Consider the following 22112-nt stretch of genomic DNA (forward strand, 5'->3'; position numbering starts at 1 on the left):
GTTTCGAAAAAAGTGCAAGATCTATTCGAACCCTTTTTGCTGGGCAAGTAGGACTTGTAAATCTACACAATATATAGTTTAAATTTTGAGTCTATCATATTAGGTTTTGGATTTATAGCTGTTTTTGTGTCTATTGCTTCAAAAGCATTTTCAGATAATTTGTGTGTTCTGAAGAAACTACAATAGATATCTAAGCCATACTTTCTGTGCAAGAGGGGCTTGCACATCTGCACAACATGTCTTTTAAAGTTTGAACCTATCTTATTGCATTTTTGAGTTATAGCAGTTTTTACGTTTTTATTGCTCCAAAAGCCTTTTCAGCCCATGAACAGTTGTTTGTGAGTTTCGAAAAAAGTGCAAGAGCTATTCGAACCCTTTTTGCTGGGCAAGTAGGACATGTAAATCTACACAATATATAGTTTAAATTTTGAGTCTATCATATTAGGTTTTGGATTTATAGCTGTTTTTGTGTCTATTGCTTCAAAAGCATTTTCAGATAATTTGTGTGTTCTGAAGAAACTACAAGAGATATCCAAGCCATACTTTCTGTGCATGAGGGGCTTGTACATCTGCACCACATGTCTTTTAAAGTTTGAACCTATCTTATTGCATTTTTGAGTTATAGCAGTTTTTACGTTTTTATTGCTCCAAAAGCCTTTTCAGCCCATGAACAGTTGTTTGTGAGTTTCGAAAAAAGTGCGAGAGCTATTCGAACCCTTTTTGCTGGGCAAGTAGGACATGTAAATCTACACAATATATAGTTTAAATTTTGAGTCTATCATATTAGGTTTTGGATTTATAGCTGTTTTTGTGTCTATTGCTTCAAAAGCATTTTCAGATAATTTGTGTGTTCTGAAGAAACTACAAGAGATATCCAAGCCATACTTTCTGTGCATGAGGGGCTTGTACATCTGCACAACATGTCTTTTAAAGTTTGAACCTATCTTATTGCATTTTTGAGTTATAGCAGTTTTTAGGTTTTTATTGCTCCAAAAGCCTTTTCAGCCCATGAACAGTTGTTTGTGAGTTTCGAAAAAAGTGCAAGAGCTATTCAAACCCTTTTTGCTGGGCAAGTAGGACCTGTAAATCTACACAATATATAGTTTAAAGTTTGAGTCTATCATATTAGGTTTTGGATTTATAGCTGTTTTTGTGTCTATTGCTTCAAAAGCATTTTCAGATAATTTGTGTGTTCTGAAGAAACTACAAGAGATATCTAAGCCATACTTTCTGTGCAAGAGGGGCTTGTACATCTGCACAACATGTCTTTTAAAGTTTGAACCTATCTTATTGCATTTTTGAGTTATAGCAGTTTTTAGGTTTTTATTGCTCCAAAAGCCTTTTCAGCCCATGAACAGTTGTTTGTGAGTTTCGAAAAAAGTGCAAGAGCTATTCAAACTCTTTTTGCTGGGCAAGTAGGACATGTAAATCTACACAATATATAATTTAAATTTTGAGTCTATCATATTAGGTTTTGGATTTATAGCTGTTTTTGTGTCTATTGCTTCAAAAGCATTTTCAGATAATTTGTGTGTTCTGAAGAAACTACAAGAGATATCTAAGCCATACTTTCTGTGCAAGAGGGGCTTGTACATCTGCACAACATGTCTTTTAAAGTTTGAACCTATCTTATTGCATTTTTGAGTTATAGCAGTTTTTAGGTTTTTATTGCTCCAAAGGCCTTTTCAGCCCATGAACTGTTGTTTGTGAGTTTCGAAAAAAGTGCAAGAGCTATTCGAACCCTTTTTGGTGGGCAAGTAGGACCTGTAAATCTACACAATATATAGTTTAAATTTTGAGTCTATCATATTAGGTTTTGGATTTATAGCTGTTTTTGTGTCTATTGCTTCAAAAGCATTTTCAGATAATTTGTGTGTTCTGAAGAAACTACAAGAGATATCTAAGCCATACTTTCTGTGCAAGAGGGGCTTGTACATCTGCACAACATGTCTTTTAAAGTTTGAACCTATCTTATTGCATTTTTGAGTTATAGCAGTTTTTAGGTTTTTATTGCTCCAAAAGCCTTTTCAGCCCATGAACAGTTGTTTGTAAGTTTCGAAAAAAGTGCAAGAGCTATTCAAACCCTTTTTGCTGGGCAAGTAGGACCTGTAAATCTACACAATATATAGTTTAAAGTTTGAGTCTATCATATTAGGTTTTGGATTTATAGCTGTTTTTGTGTCTATTGCTTCAAAAGCATTTTCAGATAATTTGTGTGTTCTGAAGAAACTACAAGAGATATCTAAGCCATACTTTCTGTGCAAGAGGGGCTTGTACATCTGCACAACATGTCTTTTAAAGTTTGAACCTATCTTATTGAATTTTTGAGTTATAGCAGTTTTTAGGTTTTTATTGCTCCAAAAGCCTTTTCAGCCCATGAACAGTTGTTTGTGAGTTTCGAAAAAAGTGCAAGAGCTATTCGAACCCTTTTTGGTGGGCAAGTAGGACCTGTAAATCTACACAATATATAGTTTAAAGTTTGAGTCTATCATATTAGGTTTTGGATTTATAGCTGTTTTTGTGTCTATTGCTTCAAAAGCATTTTCAGATAATTTGTGTGTTCTGAAGAAACTACAAGAGATATCTAAGCCATACTTTCTGTGCAAGAGGGGCTTGTACATCTGCACAACATGTCTTTTAAAGTTTGAACCTATCTTATTGCATTTTTGAGTTATAGCAGTTTTTACGTTTTTATTGCTCCAAAAGCCTTTTCAGCCCATGAACAGTTGTTTGTGAGTTTTGAAAAAAGTGCAAGAGCTATTCAAACCCTTTTTGCTGGGCAAGTAGGACATGTAAATCTACACAATATATAGTTTAAATTTTGAGTCTATCATATTAGGTTTTGGATTTATAGCTGTTTTTGTGTCTATTGCTTCAAAAGCATTTTCAGATAATTTGTGTGTTCTGAAGAAACTACAAGAGATATCTAAGCCATACTTTCTGTGCAAGAGGGGCTTGTACATCTGCACAACATGTCTTTTAAAGTTTGAACCTATCTTATTGCATTTTTGAGTTATAGCAGTTTTTACGTTTTTATTGCTCCAAAAGCCTTTTCAGCCCATGAACAGTTGTTTGTGAGTTTCGAAAAAAGTGCAAGATCTATTCGAACCCTTTTTGCTGGGCAAGTAGGACTTGTAAATCTACACAATATATAGTTTAAATTTTGAGTCTATCATATTAGGTTTTGGATTTATAGCTGTTTTTGTGTCTATTGCTTCAAAAGCATTTTCAGATAATTTGTGTGTTCTGAAGAAACTACAATAGATATCTAAGCCATACTTTCTGTGCAAGAGGGGCTTGTACATCTGCACAACATGTCTTTTAAAGTTTGAACCTATCTTATTGCATTTTTGAGTTATAGCAGTTTTTACGTTTTTATTGCTCCAAAAGCCTTTTCAGCCCATGAACAGTTGTTTGTGAGTTTCGAAAAAAGTGCAAGAGCTATTCGAACCCTTTTTGCTGGGCAAGTAGGAGATGTAAATCTACACAATATATAGTTTAAATTTTGAGTCTATCATATTAGGTTTTGGATTTATAGCTGTTTTTGTGTCTATTGCTTCAAAAGCATTTTCAGATAATTTGTGTGTTCTGAAGAAACTACAAGAGATATCCAAGCCATACTTTCTGTGCATGAGGGGCTTGTACATCTGCACCACATGTCTTTTAAAGTTTGAACCTATCTTATTGCATTTTTGAGTTATAGCAGTTTTTACGTTTTTATTGCTCCAAAAGCCTTTTCAGCCCATGAACAGTTGTTTGTGAGTTTCGAAAAAAGTGCGAGAGCTATTCGAACCCTTTTTGCTGGGCAAGTAGGACATGTAAATCTACACAATATATAGTTTAAATTTTGAGTCTATCATATTAGGTTTTGGATTTATAGCTGTTTTTGTGTCTATTGCTTCAAAAGCATTTTCAGATAATTTGTGTGTTCTGAAGAAACTACAAGAGATATCCAAGCCATACTTTCTGTGCATGAGGGGCTTGTACATCTGCACAACATGTCTTTTAAAGTTTGAACCTATCTTATTGCATTTTTGAGTTATAGCAGTTTTTACGTTTTTATTGCTCCAAAAGCCTTTTCAGCCCATGAACAGTTGTTTGTGAGTTTCGAAAAAAGTGCGAGAGCTATTCGAACCCTTTTTGCTGGGCAAGTAGGACATGTAAATCTACACAATATATAGTTTAAATTTTGAGTCTATCATATTAGGTTTTGGATTTATAGCTGTTTTTGTGTCTATTGCTTCAAAAGCATTTTCAGATAATTTGTGTGTTCTGAAGAAACTACAAGAGATATCCAAGCCATACTTTCTGTGCATGAGGGGCTTGTACATCTGCACAACATGTCTTTTAAAGTTTGAACCTATCTTATTGCATTTTTGAGTTATAGCAGTTTTTAGGTTTTTATTGCTCCAAAAGCCTTTTCAGCCCATGAACAGTTGTTTGTGAGTTTCGAAAAAAGTGCAAGAGCTATTCAAACCCTTTTTGCTGGGCAAGTAGGACCTGTAAATCTACACAATATATAGTTTAAAGTTTGAGTCTATCATATTAGGTTTTGGATTTATAGCTGTTTTTGTGTCTATTGCTTCAAAAGCATTTTCAGATAATTTGTGTGTTCTGAAGAAACTACAAGAGATATCTAAGCCATACTTTCTGTGCAAGAGGGGCTTGTACATCTGCACAACATGTCTTTTAAAGTTTGAACCTATCTTATTGCATTTTTGAGTTATAGCAGTTTTTAGGTTTTTATTGCTCCAAAAGCCTTTTCAGCCCATGAACAGTTGTTTGTGAGTTTCGAAAAAAGTGCAAGAGCTATTCAAACTCTTTTTGCTGGGCAAGTAGGACATGTAAATCTACACAATATATAATTTAAATTTTGAGTCTATCATATTAGGTTTTGGATTTATAGCTGTTTTTGTGTCTATTGCTTCAAAAGCATTTTCAGATAATTTGTGTGTTCTGAAGAAACTACAAGAGATATCTAAGCCATACTTTCTGTGCAAGAGGGGCTTGTACATCTGCACAACATGTCTTTTAAAGTTTGAACCTATCTTATTGCATTTTTGAGTTATAGCAGTTTTTAGGTTTTTATTGCTCCAAAGGCCTTTTCAGCCCATGAACTGTTGTTTGTGAGTTTCGAAAAAAGTGCAAGAGCTATTCGAACCCTTTTTGGTGGGCAAGTAGGACCTGTAAATCTACACAATATATAGTTTAAATTTTGAGTCTATCATATTAGGTTTTGGATTTATAGCTGTTTTTGTGTCTATTGCTTCAAAAGCATTTTCAGATAATTTGTGTGTTCTGAAGAAACTACAAGAGATATCTAAGCCATACTTTCTGTGCAAGAGGGGCTTGTACATCTGCACAACATGTCTTTTAAAGTTTGAACCTATCTTATTGCATTTTTGAGTTATAGCAGTTTTTAGGTTTTTATTGCTCCAAAAGCCTTTTCAGCCCATGAACAGTTGTTTGTAAGTTTCGAAAAAAGTGCAAGAGCTATTCAAACCCTTTTTGCTGGGCAAGTAGGACCTGTAAATCTACACAATATATAGTTTAAAGTTTGAGTCTATCATATTAGGTTTTGGATTTATAGCTGTTTTTGTGTCTATTGCTTCAAAAGCATTTTCAGATAATTTGTGTGTTCTGAAGAAACTACAAGAGATATCTAAGCCATACTTTCTGTGCAAGAGGGGCTTGTACATCTGCACAACATGTCTTTTAAAGTTTGAACCTATCTTATTGAATTTTTGAGTTATAGCAGTTTTTAGGTTTTTATTGCTCCAAAAGCCTTTTCAGCCCATGAACAGTTGTTTGTGAGTTTCGAAAAAAGTGCAAGAGCTATTCGAACCCTTTTTGGTGGGCAAGTAGGACCTGTAAATCTACACAATATATAGTTTAAAGTTTGAGTCTATCATATTAGGTTTTGGATTTATAGCTGTTTTTGTGTCTATTGCTTCAAAAGCATTTTCAGATAATTTGTGTGTTCTGAAGAAACTACAAGAGATATCTAAGCCATACTTTCTGTGCAAGAGGGGCTTGTACATCTGCACAACATGTCTTTTAAAGTTTGAACCTATCTTATTGCATTTTTGAGTTATAGCAGTTTTTACGTTTTTATTGCTCCGAAAGCCTTTTCAGCCCATGAACAGTTGTTTGTGAGTTTCGAAAAAAGTGCAAGAGCTATTCAAACCCTTTTTGCTGGGCAAGTAGGACATGTAAATCTACACAATATATAGTTTAAATTTTGAGTCTATCATATTAGGTTTTGGATTTATAGCTGTTTTTGTGTCTATTGCTTCAAAAGCATTTTCAGATAATTTGTGTGTTCTGAAGAAACTACAAGAGATATCTAAGCCATACTTTCTGTGCAAGAGGGGCTTGTACATCTGCACAACATGTCTTTTAAAGTTTGAACCTATCTTATTGCATTTTTGAGTTATAGCAGTTTTTAGGTTTTTATTGCTCCAAAAGCCTTTTCAGCCCATGAACAGTTGTTTGTGAGTTTCGAAAAAAGTGCAAGATCTATTCGAACCCTTTTTGCTGGGCAAGTAGGACTTGTAAATCTACACAATATATAGTTTAAATTTTGAGTCTATCATATTAGGTTTTGGATTTATAGCTGTTTTTGTGTCTATTGCTTCAAAAGCATTTTCAGATAATTTGTGTGTTCTGAAGAAACTACAATAGATATCTAAGCCATACTTTCTGTGCAAGAGGGGCTTGTACATCTGCACAACATGTCTTTTAAAGTTTGAACCTATCTTATTGCATTTTTGAGTTATAGCAGTTTTTACGTTTTTATTGCTCCAAAAGCCTTTTCAGCCCATGAACAGTTGTTTGTGAGTTTCGAAAAAAGTGCAAGAGCTATTCGAACCCTTTTTGCTGGGCAAGTAGGACATGTAAATCTACACAATATATAGTTTAAATTTTGAGTCTATCATATTAGGTTTTGGATTTATAGCTGTTTTTGTGTCTATTGCTTCAAAAGCATTTTCAGATAATTTGTGTGTTCTGAAGAAACTACAAGAGATATCCAAGCCATACTTTCTGTGCATGAGGGGCTTGTACATCTGCACCACATGTCTTTGAAAGTTTGAACCTATCTTATTGCATTTTTGAGTTATAGCAGTTTTTACGTTTTTATTGCTCCAAAAGCCTTTTCAGCCCATGAACAGTTGTTTGTGAGTTTCGAAAAAAGTGCAAGAGCTATTCGAACCCTTTTTGCTGGGCAAGTAGGACATGTAAATCTACACAATATATAGTTTAAATTTTGAGTCTATCATATTAGGTTTTGGATTTATAGCTGTTTTTGTGTCTATTGCTTCAAAATCATTTTCAGATAATTTGTGTGTTCTGAAGAAACTACAAGAGATATCCAAGCCATACTTTCTGTGCATGAGGGGCTTGTACATCTGCACAACATGTCTTTTAAAGTTTGAACCTATCTTATTGCATTTTTGAGTTATAGCAGTTTTTACGTTTTTATTGCTCCAAAAGCCTTTTCAGCCCATGAACAGTTGTTTGTGAGTTTCGAAAAAAGTGCAAGAGCTATTCGAACCCTTTTTGCTGGGCAAGTAGGACATGTAAATCTACACAATATATAGTTTAAATTTTGAGTCTATCATATTAGGTTTTGGATTTATAGCTGTTTTTGTGTCTATTGCTTCAAAAGCATTTTCAGATAATTTGTGTGTTCTGAAGAAACTACAAGAGATATCCAAGCCATACTTTCTGTGCATGAGGGGCTTGTACATCTGCACAACATGTCTTTTAAAGTTTGAACCTATCTTATTGCATTTTTGAGTTATAGCAGTTTTTAGGTTTTTATTGCTCCAAAAGCCTTTTCAGCCCATGAACAGTTGTTTGTGAGTTTCGAAAAAAGTGCAAGAGCTATTCAAACCCTTTTTGCTGGGCAAGTAGGACCTGTAAATCTACACAATATATAGTTTAAAGTTTGAGTCTATCATATTAGGTTTTGGATTTATAGCTGTTTTTGTGTCTATTGCTTCAAAAGCATTTTCAGATAATTTGTGTGTTCTGAAGAAACTACAAGAGATATCTAAGCCATACTTTCTGTGCAAGAGGGGCTTGTACATCTGCACAACATGTCTTTTAAAGTTTGAACCTATCTTATTGCATTTTTGAGTTATAGCAGTTTTTACATTTTTATTGCTCCAAAAGCCTTTTCAGCCCATGAACAGTTGTTTGTGAGTTTCGAAAAAAGTGCAAGAGCTATTCAAACTCTTTTTGCTGGGCAAGTAGGACATGTAAATCTACACAATATATAATTTAAATTTTGAGTCTATCATATTAGGTTTTGGATTTATAGCTGTTTTTGTGTCTATTGCTTCAAAAGCATTTTCAGATAATTTGTGTGTTCTGAAGAAACTACAAGAGATATCTAAGCCATACTTTCTGTGCAAGAGGGGCTTGTACATCTGCACAACATGTCTTTTAAAGTTTGAACCTATCTTATTGCATTTTTGAGTTATAGCAGTTTTTAGGTTTTTATTGCTCCAAAAGCCTTTTCAGCCCATGAACAGTTGTTTGTGAGTTTCGAAAAAAGTGCAAGATCTATTCGAACCCTTTTTGCTGGGCAAGTAGGACTTGTAAATCTACACAATATATAGTTTAAATTTTGAGTCTATCATATTAGGTTTTGGATTTATAGCTGTTTTTGTGTCTATTGCTTCAAAAGCATTTTCAGATAATTTGTGTGTTCTGAAGAAACTACAAGAGATATCTAAGCCATACTTTCTGTGCAAGAGGGGCTTGTACATCTGCACAACATGCCTTTTAAAGTTTGAACCTATCTTATTGCATTTTTGAGTTATAGCAGTTTTTAGGTTTTTGTTGCTCCAAAAGCCTTTTCAGCCCATGAACAGTTGTTTGTGAGTTTCGAAAAAAGTGCAAGAGCTATTCGAACCCTTTTTGCTGGGCAAGTAGGACCTGTAAATCTACACAATATATAGTTCAAAGTTTGAGTCTATCATATTAGGTTTTGGATTTATAGCTTTTTTTGTGTCTATTGCTTCAAAAGCATTTTCAGATAATTTGTGTGTTCTGAAGAAACTACAAGAGATATCTAAGCCATACTTTCTGTGCAAGAGGGGCTTGTACATCTGCACAACATGTCTTTTAAAGTTTGAACCTATCTTATTGCATTTTTGAGTTATAGCAGTTTTTACGTTTTTATTGCTCCAAAAGCCTTTTCAGCCCATGAACAGTTGTTTGTGAGTTTCGAAAAAAGTGCAAGAGCTATTCAAACCCTTTTTGCTGGGCAAGTAGGACATGTAAATCTACACAATATATAGTTTAAATTTTGAGTCTATCATATTAGGTTTTGGATTTATAGCTGTTTTTGTGTCTATTGCTTCAAAAGCATTTTCAGATAATTTGTGTGTTCTGAAGAAACTACAAGAGATATCTAAGCCATACTTTCTGTGCAAGAGGGGCTTGTACATCTGCACAACATGTCTTTTAAAGTTTGAACCTATCTTATTGCATTTTTGAGTTATAGCAGTTTTTAGGTTTTTATTGCTCCAAAAGCCTTTTCAGCCCATGAACAGTTGTTTGTGAGTTTCGAAAAAAGTGCAAGATCTATTCGAACCCTTTTTGCTGGGCAAGTAGGACTTGTAAATCTACACAATATATAGTTTAAATTTTGAGTCTATCATATTAGGTTTTGGATTTATAGCTGTTTTTGTGTCTATTGCTTCAAAAGCATTTTCAGATAATTTGTGTGTTCTGAAGAAACTACAATAGATATCTAAGCCATACTTTCTGTGCAAGAGGGGCTTGTACATCTGCACAACATGTCTTTTAAAGTTTGAACCTATCTTATTGCATTTTTGAGTTATAGCAGTTTTTACGTTTTTATTGCTCCAAAAGCCTTTTCAGCCCATGAACAGTTGTTTGTGAGTTTCGAAAAAAGTGCAAGAGCTATTCGAACCCTTTTTGCTGGGCAAGTAGGACATGTAAATCTACACAATATATAGTTTAAATTTTGAGTCTATCATATTAGGTTTTGGATTTATAGCTGTTTTTGTGTCTATTGCTTCAAAAGCATTTTCAGATAATTTGTGTGTTCTGAAGAAACTACAAGAGATATCCAAGCCATACTTTCTGTGCATGAGGGGCTTGTACATCTGCACCACATGTCTTTTAAAGTTTGAACCTATCTTATTGCATTTTTGAGTTATAGCAGTTTTTACGTTTTTATTGCTCCAAAAGCCTTTTCAGCCCATGAACAGTTGTTTGTGAGTTTCGAAAAAAGTGCAAGAGCTATTCGAACCCTTTTTGCTGGGCAAGTAGGACATGTAAATCTACACAATATATAGTTTAAATTTTGAGTCTATCATATTAGGTTTTGGATTTATAGCTGTTTTTGTGTCTATTGCTTCAAAATCATTTTCAGATAATTTGTGTGTTCTGAAGAAACTACAAGAGATATCCAAGCCATACTTTCTGTGCATGAGGGGCTTGTACATCTGCACAACATGTCTTTTAAAGTTTGAACCTATCTTATTGCATTTTTGAGTTATAGCAGTTTTTAGGTTTGTATTGCTCCAAAAGCCTTTTCAGCCCATGAACAGTTGTTTGTGAGTTTCGAAAAAAGTGCAAGAGCTATTCGAACCCTTTTTGCTGGGCAAGTAGGACATGTAAATCTACACAATATATAGTTTAAATTTTGAGTCTATCATATTAGGTTTTGGATTTATAGCTGTTTTTGTGTCTATTGCTTCAAAAGCATTTTCAGATAATTTGTGTGTTCTGAAGAAACTACAAGAGATATCCAAGCCATACTTTCTGTGCATGAGGGGCTTGTACATCTGCACAACATGTCTTTTAAAGTTTGAACCTATCTTATTGCATTTTTGAGTTATAGCAGTTTTTAGGTTTTTATTGCTCCAAAAGCCTTTTCAGCCCATGAACAGTTGTTTGTGAGTTTCGAAAAAAGTGCAAGAGCTATTCAAACCCTTTTTGCTGGGCAAGTAGGACCTGTAAATCTACACAATATATAGTTTAAAGTTTGAGTCTATCATATTAGGTTTTGGATTTATAGCTGTTTTTGTGTCTATTGCTTCAAAAGCATTTTCAGATAATTTGTGTGTTCTGAAGAAACTACAAGAGATATCTAAGCCATACTTTCTGTGCAAGAGGGGCTTGTACATCTGCACAACATGTCTTTTAAAGTTTGAACCTATCTTATTGCATTTTTGAGTTATAGCAGTTTTTACGTTTTTATTGCTCCAAAAGCCTTTTCAGCCCATGAACAGTTGTTTGTGAGTTTCGAAAAAAGTGCAAGAGCTATTCAAACTCTTTTTGCTGGGCAAGTAGGACATGTAAATCTACACAATATATAATTTAAATTTTGAGTCTATCATATTAGGTTTTGGATTTATAGCTGTTTTTGTGTCTATTGCTTCAAAAGCATTTTCAGATAATTTGTGTGTTCTGAAGAAACTACAAGAGATATCTAAGCCATACTTTCTGTGCAAGAGGGGCTTGTACATCTGCACAACATGTCTTTTAAAGTTTGAACCTATCTTATTGCATTTTTGAGTTATAGCAGTTTTTAGGTTTTTATTGCTCCAAAAGCCTTTTCAGCCCATGAACTGTTGTTTGTGAGTTTCGAAAAAAGTGCAAGAGCTATTCGAACCCTTTTTGGTGGGCAAGTAGGACCTGTAAATCTACACAATATATAGTTTAAATTTTGAGTCTATCATATTAGGTTTTGGATTTATAGCTGTTTTTGTGTCTATTGCTTCAAAAGCATTTTCAGATAATTTGTGTGTTCTGAAGAAACTACAAGAGATATCTAAGCCATACTTTCTGTGCAAGAGGGGCTTGTACATCTGCACAACATGTCTTTTAAAGTTTGAACCTATCTTATTGCATTTTTGAGTTATAGCAGTTTTTAGGTTTTTATTGCTCCAAAAGCCTTTTCAGCCCATGAACAGTTGTTTGTGAGTTTCGAAAAAAGTGCAAGATCTATTCGAACCCTTTTTGCTGTGCAAGTAGGACTTGTAAATCTACACAATATATAGTTTAAATTTTGAGTCTATCATATTAGGTTTTGGATTTATAGCTGTTTTTGTGTCTATTGCTTCAAAAGCATTTTCAGATAATTTGTGTGTTCTGAAGAAACTACAAGAGATATCTAAGCCATACTTTCTGTGCAAGAGGGGCTTGTACATCTGCACAACATGTCTTTTAAAGTTTGAACCTATCTTATTGCATTTTTGAGTTATAGCAGTTTTTAGGTTTTTATTGCTCCAAAAGCCTTTTCAGCCCATGAACAGTTGTTTGTGAGTTTCGAAAAAAGTGCAAGATCTATTCGAACCCTTTTTGCTGGGCAAGTAGGACTTGTAAATCAACACAATATATAGTTTAAAGTTTGAGTCTATCATATTAGGTTTTGGATTTATAGCTGTTTTTGTGTCTATTGCTTCAAAAGCATTTTCAGATAATTTGTGTGTTCTGAAGAAACTACAAGAGATATCTAAGCCATACTTTCTGTGCAAGAGGGGCTTGTACATCTGCACAACATGTCTTTTAAAGTTTGAACCTATCTTATTGCATTTTTGAGTTATAGCAGTTTTTAGGTTTTTATTGCTCCAAAAGCCTTTTCAGCCCATGAACAGTTGTTTGTGAGTTTCGAAAAAAGTGCAAGATCTATTCGAACCCTTTTTGCTGGGCAAGTAGGACTTGTAAATCTACACAATATATAGTTTAAATTTTGAGTCTATCATATTAGGTTTTGGATTTATAGCTGTTTTTGTGTCTATTGCTTCAAAAGCATTTTCAGATAATTTGTGTGTTCTGAAGAAACTACAAGAGATATCTAAGCCATACTTTCTGTGCAAGAGGGGCTTGTACATCTGCACAACATGTCTTTTAAAGTTTGAACCTATCTTATTGCATTTTTGAGTTATAGCAGTTTTTACGTTTTTATTGCTCCAAAAGCCTTTTCAGCCCATGAACAGTTGTTTGTGAGTTTCGAAAAAAGTGCAAGAGCTATTCAAACTCTTTTTGCTGGGCAAGTAGGACATGTAAATCTACACAATATATAATTTAAATTTTGAGTCTATCATATTAGGTTTTGGATTTATAGCTGTTTTTGTGTCTATTGCTTCAAAAGCATTTTCAGATAATTTGTGTGTTCTGAAGAAACTACAAGAGATATCTAAGCCATACTTTCTGTGCAAGAGGGGCTTGTACATCTGCACAACATGTCTTTTAAAGTTTGAACCTATCTTATTGCATTTTTGAGTTATAGCAGTTTTTAGGTTTTTATTGCTCCAAAAGCCTTTTCAGCCCATGAACTGTTGTTTGTGAGTTTCGAAAAAAGTGCAAGAGCTATTCGAACCCTTTTTGGTGGGCAAGTAGGACCTGTAAATCTACACAATATATAGTTTAAATTTTGAGTCTATCATATTAGGTTTTGGATTTATAGCTGTTTTTGTGTCTATTGCTTCAAAAGCATTTTCAGATAATTTGTGTGTTCTGAAGAAACTACAAGAGATATCTAAGCCATACTTTCTGTGCAAGAGGGGCTTGTACATCTGCACAACATGTCTTTTAAAGTTTGAACCTATCTTATTGTATTTTTGAGTTATAGCAGTTTTTACCTTTTTTATTGCTCCAAAAGCCTTTTCAGCCCATGAACAGTTGTTTGTGAGTTTCGAAAAAAGTGCAAGAGCTATTCAAACCCTTTTTGCTGGGCAAGTAGGACATGTAAATCTACACAATATATAGTTTAAATTTTGAGTCTATCATATTAGGTTTTGGATTTATAGCTGTTTTTGTGTCTATTGCTTCAAAAGCATTTTCAGATAATTTGTGTGTTCTGAAGAAACTACAAGAGATATCTAAGCCATACTTTCTGTGCAAGAGGGGCTTGTACATCTGCACAACATGTCTTTTAAAGTTTGAACCTATCTTATTGCATTTTTGAGTTATAGCAGTTTTTAGGTTTTTATTGCTCCAAAAGCCTTTTCAGCCCATGAACAGTTGTTTGTGAGTTTCGAAAAAAGTGCAAGATCTATTCGAACCCTTTTTGCTGGGCAAGTAGGACTTGTAAATCTACACAATATATAGTTTAAATTTTGAGTCTATCATATTAGGTTTTGGATTTATAGCTGTTTTTGTGTCTATTGCTTCAAAAGCATTTTCAGATAATTTGTGTGTTCTGAAGAAACTACAAGAGATATCCAAGCCATACTTTCTGTGCATGAGGGGCTTGTACATCTGCACAACATGTCTTTTAAAGTTTGAACCTATCTTATTGCATTTTTGAGTTATAGCAGTTTTTAGGTTTTTATTGCTCCAAAAGCCTTTTCAGCCCATGAACAGTTGTTTGTGAGTTTCGAAAAAAGTGCAAGAGCTATTCAAACCCTTTTTGCTGGGCAAGTAGGACCTGTAAATCTACACAATATATAGTTTAAAGTTTGAGTCTATCATATTAGGTTTTGGATTTATAGCTGTTTTTGTGTCTATTGCTTCAAAAGCATTTTCAGATAATTTGTGTGTTCTGAAGAAACTACAAGAGATATCTAAGCCATACTTTCTGTGCAAGAGGGGCTTGTACATCTGCACAACATGTCTTTTAAAGTTTGAACCTATCTTATTGCATTTTTGAGTTATAGCAGTTTTTACGTTTTTATTGCTCCAAAAGCCTTTTCAGCCCATGAACAGTTGTTTGTGAGTTTCGAAAAAAGTGCAAGAGCTATTCAAACTCTTTTTGCTGGGCAAGTAGGACATGTAAATCTACACAATATATAATTTAAATTTTGAGTCTATCATATTAGGTTTTGGATTTATAGCTGTTTTTGTGTCTATTGCTTCAAAAGCATTTTCAGATAATTTGTGTGTTCTGAAGAAACTACAAGAGATATCTAAGCCATACTTTCTGTGCAAGAGGGGCTTGTACATCTGCACAACATGTCTTTTAAAGTTTGAACCTATCTTATTGCATTTTTGAGTTATAGCAGTTTTTAGGTTTTTATTGCTCCAAAAGCCTTTTCAGCCCATGAACTGTTGTTTGTGAGTTTCGAAAAAAGTGCAAGAGCTATTCGAACCCTTTTTGGTGGGCAAGTAGGACCTGTAAATCTACACAATATATAGTTTAAATTTTGAGTCTATCATATTAGGTTTTGGATTTATAGCTGTTTTTGTGTCTATTGCTTCAAAAGCATTTTCAGATAATTTGTGTGTTCTGAAGAAACTACAAGAGATATCTAAGCCATACTTTCTGTGCAAGAGGGGCTTGTACATCTGCACAACATGTCTTTTAAAGTTTGAACCTATCTTATTGTATTTTTGAGTTATAGCAGTTTTTACCTTTTTTATTGCTCCAAAAGCCTTTTCAGCCCATGAACAGTTGTTTGTGAGTTTCGAAAAAAGTGCAAGAGCTATTCAAACCCTTTTTGCTGGGCAAGTAGGACATGTAAATCTACACAATATATAGTTTAAATTTTGAGTCTATCATATTAGGTTTTGGATTTATAGCTGTTTTTGTGTCTATTGCTTCAAAAGCATTTTCAGATAATTTGTGTGTTCTGAAGAAACTACAAGAGATATCTAAGCCATACTTTCTGTGCAAGAGGGGCTTGTACATCTGCACAACATGTCTTTTAAAGTTTGAACCTATCTTATTGCATTTTTGAGTTATAGCAGTTTTTACGTTTTTATTGCTCCAAAAGCCTTTTCAGCCCATGAACAGTTGTTTGTGAGTTTCGAAAAAAGTGCAAGATCTATTCAAACCCTTTTTGCTGGGCAAGTAGGACTTGTAAATCAACACAATATATAGTTTAAAGTTTGAGTCTATCATATTAGGTTTTGGATTTATAGCTGTTTTTGTGTCTATTGCTTCAAAAGCATTTTCAGATAATTTGTGTGTTCTGAAGAAACTACAAGAGATATCTAAGCCATACTTTCTGTGCAAGAGGGGCTTGTACATCTGCACAACATGTCTTTTAAAGTTTGAACCTATCTTATTGCATTTTTGAGTTATAGCAGTTTTTAGGTTTTTATTGCTCCAAAAGCCTTTTCAGCCCATGAACAGTTGTTTGTGAGTTTCAAAAAAAGTGCAAGATCTATTCGAACCCTTTTTGCTGGGCAAGTAGGACTTGTAAATCTACACAATATATAGTTTAAATTTTGAGTCTATCATATTAGGTTTTGGATTTATAGCTGTTTTTGTGTCTATTGCTTCAAAAGCATTTTCAGATAATTTGTGTGTTCTGAAGAAACTACAAGAGATATCTAAGCCATACTTTCTGTGCAAGAGGGGCTTGTACATCTGCACAACATGTCTTTTAAAGTTTGAACCTATCTTATTGCATTTTTGAGTTATAGCAGTTTTTACGTTTTTATTGCTCCAAAAGCCTTTTCAGCCCATGAACAGTTGTTTGTGAGTTTCGAAAAAAGTGCAAGAGCTATTCAAACTCTTTTTGCTGGGCAAGTAGGACATGTAAATCTACACAATATATAATTTAAATTTTGAGTCTATCATATTAGGTTTTGGATTTATAGCTGTTTTTGTGTCTATTGCTTCAAAAGCATTTTCAGATAATTTGTGTGTTCTGAAGAAACTACAAGAGATATCTAAGCCATACTTTCTGTGCAAGAGGGGCTTGTACATCTGCACAACATGTCTTTTAAAGTTTGAACCTATCTTATTGCATTTTTGAGTTATAGCAGTTTTTAGGTTTTTATTGCTCCGAAAGCCTTTTCAGCCCATGAACTGTTGTTTGTGAGTTTCGAAAAAAGTGCAAGAGCTATTCGAACCCTTTTTGGTGGGCAAGTAGGACCTGTAAATCTACACAATATATAGTTTAAATTTTGAGTCTATCATATTAGGTTTTGGATTTATAGCTGTTTTTGTGTCTATTGCTTCAAAAGCATTTTCAGATAATTTGTGTGTTCTGAAGAAACTACAAGAGATATCTAAGCCATACTTTCTGTGCAAGAGGGGCTTGTACATCTGCACAACATGTCTTTTAAAGTTTGAACCTATCTTATTGCATTTTTGAGTTATAGCAGTTTTTAGGTTTTTATTGCTCCAAAAGCCTTTTCAGCCCATGAACAGTTGTTTGTAAGTTTCGAAAAAAGTGCAAGAGCTATTCGAACCCTTTTTGGTAGGCAAGTAGGACCTGTAAATCTACACAATATATAGTTTAAATTTTGAGTCTATCATATTAGGTTTTGGATTTATAGCTGTTTTTGTGTCTATTGCTTCAAAAGCATTTTCAGATAATTTGTGTGTTCTGAAGAAACTACAAGAGATATCTAAGCCATACTTTCTGTGCAAGAGGGGCTTGTACATCTGCACAACATGTCTTTTAAAGTTTGAACCTATCTTATTGCATTTTTGAGTTATAGCAGTTTTTACGTTTTTATTGCTCCAAAAGCCTTTTCAGCCCATGAACAGTTGTTTGTGAGTTTCGAAAAAAGTGCAAGATCTATTCGAACCCTTTTTGCTGGGCAAGTAGGACTTGTAAATCTACACAATATATAGTTTAAATTTTGAGTCTATCATATTAGGTTTTGGATTTATAGCTGTTTTTGTGTCTATTGCTTCAAAAGCATTTTCAGATAATTTGTGTGTTCTGAAGAAACTACAAGAGATATCTAAGCCATACTTTCTGTGCAAGAGGGGCTTGTACATCTGCACAACATGTCTTTTAAAGTTTGAACCTATCTTATTGCATTTTTGAGTTATAGCAGTTTTTACGTTTTTATTGCTCCAAAAGCCTTTTCAGCCCATGAACAGTTGTTTGTGAGTTTCGAAAAAAGTGCAAGATCTATTCGAACCCTTTGTGCTGGGCAAGTAGGACTTGTAAATCTACACAATATATAGTTTAAAGTTTGAGTCTATCATATTAGGTTTTGGATTTATAGCTGTTTTTGTGTCTATTGCTTCAAAAGCATTTTCAGATAATTTGTGTATTCTGAAGAAACTACAAGAGATATCTAATCCATACTTTCTGTGCAAGAGGGGCTTGTACATCTGCACAACATGTCTTTTAAAGTTTGAACCTATCTTATTGCATTTTTGAGTTATAGCAGTTTTTAGGTTTTTATTGCTCCAAAAGCCTTTTCAGCCCATGAACAGTTGTTTGTGAGTTTCGAAAAAAGTGCAAGAGCTATTCGAACCCTTTTTGCTGGGCAAGTAGGACCTGTAAATCTACACAATATATAGTTTAAATTTTGAGTCTATCATATTAGGTTTTGGATTTATAGCTGTTTTTGTGTCTATTGCTTCAAAAGCATTTTCAGATAATTTGTGTGTTCTGAAGAAACTACAAGAGATATCTAAGCCATACTTTCTGTGCAAGAGGGGCTTGTACATCTGCACAACATGTCTTTTAAAGTTTGAACCTATCTTATTGCATTTTTGAGTTATAGCAGTTTTTAGGTTTTTATTGCTCCAAAAGCCTTTTCAGCCCATGAACAGTTGTTTGTGAGTTTCGAAAAAAGTGCAAGATCTATTCGAACCCTTTTTGCTGGGCAAGTAGGACTTGTAAATCTACACAATATATAGTTTAAATTTTGAGTCTATCATATTAGGTTTTGGATTTATAGCTGTTTTTGTGTCTATTGCTTCAAAAGCATTTTCAGATAATTTGTGTGTTCTGAAGAAACTACAAGAGATATCTAAGCCATACTTTCTGTGCAAGAGGGGCTTGTACATCTGCACAACATGTCTTTTAAAGTTTGAACCTATCTTATTGCATTTTTGAGTTATAGCAGTTTTTACGTTTTTATTGCTCCAAAAGCCTTTTCAGCCCATGAACAGTTGTTTGTGAGTTTCGAAAAAAGTGCAAGATCTATTCGAACCCTTTTTGCTGGGCAAGTAGGACTTGTAAATCTACACAATATATAGTTTAAATTTTGAGTCTATCATATTAGGTTTTGGATTTATAGCTGTTTTTGTGTCTATTGCTTCAAAAGCATTTTCAGATAATTTGTGTGTTCTGAAGAAACTACAATAGATATCTAAGCCATACTTTCTGTGCAAGAGGGGCTTGCACATCTGCACAACATGTCTTTTAAAGTTTGAACCTATCTTATTGCATTTTTGAGTTATAGCAGTTTTTACGTTTTTATTGCTCCAAAAGCCTTTTCAGCCCATGAACAGTTGTTTGTGAGTTTCGAAAAAAGTGCGAGAGCTATTCGAACCCTTTTTGCTGGGCAAGTAGGACATGTAAATCTACACAATATATAGTTTAAATTTTGAGTCTATCATATTAGGTTTTGGATTTATAGCTGTTTTTGTGTCTATTGCTTCAAAAGCATTTTCAGATAATTTGTGTGTTCTGAAGAAACTACAAGAGATATCCAAGCCATACTTTCTGTGCATGAGGGGCTTGTACATCTGCACAACATGTCTTTTAAAGTTTGAACCTATCTTATTGCATTTTTGAGTTATAGCAGTTTTTACGTTTTTATTGCTCCAAAAGCCTTTTCAGCCCATGAACAGTTGTTTGTGAGTTTCGAAAAAAAGTGCAAGAGCTATTCAAACCCTTTTTGCTGGGCAAGGAGGACCTGTAAATCTACACAATATATAGTTTAAAGTTTGAGTCTATCATATTAGGTTTTGGATTTATAGCTGTTTTTGTGTCTATTGCTTCAAAAGCATTTTCAGATAATTTGTGTGTTCTGAAGAAACTACAAGAGATATCTAAGCCATACTTTCTGTGCAAGAGGGGCTTGTACATCTGCACAACATGTCTTTTAAAGTTTGAACCTATCTTATTGCATTTTTGAGTTATAGCAGTTTTTACGTTTTTATTGCTCCAAAAGCCTTTTCAGCCCATGAACAGTTGTTTGTGAGTTTCGAAAAAAGTGCAAGAGCTATTCAAACTCTTTTTGCTGGGCAAGTAGGACATGTAAATCTACACAATATATAATTTAAATTTTGAGTCTATCATATTAGGTTTTGGATTTATAGCTGTTTTTGTGTCTATTGCTTCAAAAGCATTTTCAGATAATTTGTGTGTTCTGAAGAAACTACAAGAGATATCTAAGCCATACTTTCTGTGCAAGAGGGGCTTGTACATCTGCACAACATGTCTTTTAAAGTTTGAACCTATCTTATTGCATTTTTGAGTTATAGCAGTTTTTAGGTTTTTATTGCTCCAAAAGCCTTTTCAGCCCATGAACAGTTGTTTGTAAGTTTCGAAAAAAGTGCAAGAGCTATTCAAACCCTTTTTGCTGGGCAAGTAGGACCTGTAAATCTACACAATATATAGTTTAAAGTTTGAGTCTATCATATTAGGTTTTGGATTTATAGCTGTTTTTGTGTCTATTGCTTCAAAAGCATTTTCAGATAATTTGTGTGTTCTGAAGAAACTACAAGAGATATCTAAGCCATACTTTCTGTGCAAGAGGGGCTTGTACATCTGCACAACATGTCTTTTAAAGTTTGAACCTATCTTATTGAATTTTTGAGTTATAGCAGTTTTTAGGTTTTTATTGCTCCAAAAGCCTTTTCAGCCCATGAACAGTTGTTTGTGAGTTTCGAAAAAAGTGCAAGAGCTATTCAAACCCTTTTTGGTGGGCAAGTAGGACCTGTAAATCTACACAATATATAGTTTAAAGTTTGAGTCTATCATATTAGGTTTTGGATTTATAGCTGTTTTTGTGTCTATTGCTTCAAAAGCATTTTCAGATAATTTGTGTGTTCTGAAGAAACTACAAGAGATATCTAAGCCATACTTTCTGTGCAAGAGGGGCTTGTACATCTGCACAACATGTCTTTTAAAGTTTGAACCTATCTTATTGCATTTTTGAGTTATAGCAGTTTTTACGTTTTTATTGCTCCAAAAGCCTTTTCAGCCCATGAACAGTTGTTTGTGAGTTTCGAAAAAAGTGCAAGAGCTATTCAAACCCTTTTTGCTGGGCAAGTAGGACATGTAAATCTACACAATATATAGTTTAAATTTTGAGTCTATCATATTAGGTTTTGGATTTATAGCTGTTTTTGTGTCTATTGCTTCAAAAGCATTTTCAGATAATTTGTGTGTTCTGAAGAAACTACAAGAGATATCTAAGCCATACTTTCTGTGCAAGAGGGGCTTGTACATCTGCACAACATGTCTTTTAAAGTTTGAACCTATCTTATTGCATTTTTGAGTTATAGCAGTTTTTACGTTTTTATTGCTCCAAAAGCCTTTTCAGCCCATGAACAGTTGTTTGTGAGTTTCGAAAAAAGTGCAAGAGCTATTCGAACCCTTTTTGCTGGGCAAGTAGGACATGTAAATCTACACAATATATAGTTTAAATTTTGAGTCTATCATATTAGGTTTTGGATTTATAGCTGTTTTTGTGTCTATTGCTTCAAAAGCATTTTCAGATAATTTGTGTGTTCTGAAGAAACTACAAGAGATATCCAAGCCATACTTTCTGTGCATGAGGGGCTTGTACATCTGCACCACATGTCTTTTAAAGTTTGAACCTATCTTATTGCATTTTTGAGTTATAGCAGTTTTTACGTTTTTATTGCTCCAAAAGCCTTTTCAGCCCATGAACAGTTGTTTGTGAGTTTCGAAAAAAGTGCAAGAGCTATTCGAACCCTTTTTGCTGGGCAAGTAGGACATGTAAATCTACACAATATATAGTTTAAATTTTGAGTCTATCATATTAGGTTTTGGATTTATAGCTGTTTTTGTGTCTATTGCTTCAAAATCATTTTCAGATAATTTGTGTGTTCTGAAGAAACTACAAGAGATATCCAAGCCATACTTTCTGTGCATGAGGGGCTTGTACATCTGCACAACATGTCTTTTAAAGTTTGAACCTATCTTATTGCATTTTTGAGTTATAGCAGTTTTTACGTTTTTATTGCTCCAAAAGCCTTTTCAGCCCATGAACAGTTGTTTGTGAGTTTCGAAAAAAGTGCAAGAGCTATTCGAACCCTTTTTGCTGGGCAAGTAGGACATGTAAATCTACACAATATATAGTTTAAATTTTGAGTCTATCATATTAGGTTTTGGATTTATAGCTGTTTTTGTGTCTATTGCTTCAAAAGCATTTTCAGATAATTTGTGTGTTCTGAAGAAACTACAAGAGATATCCAAGCCATACTTTCTGTGCATGAGGGGCTT

This window comes from Eucyclogobius newberryi, unplaced genomic scaffold (genome assembly GCF_026437365.1).
Source record: "Eucyclogobius newberryi isolate DKJ021-1_F unplaced genomic scaffold, fEucNew1.0.hap1 SCAF_1, whole genome shotgun sequence".
NCBI classification, from domain to species: Eukaryota; Metazoa; Chordata; class Actinopteri; order Gobiiformes; family Gobiidae; genus Eucyclogobius; species Eucyclogobius newberryi.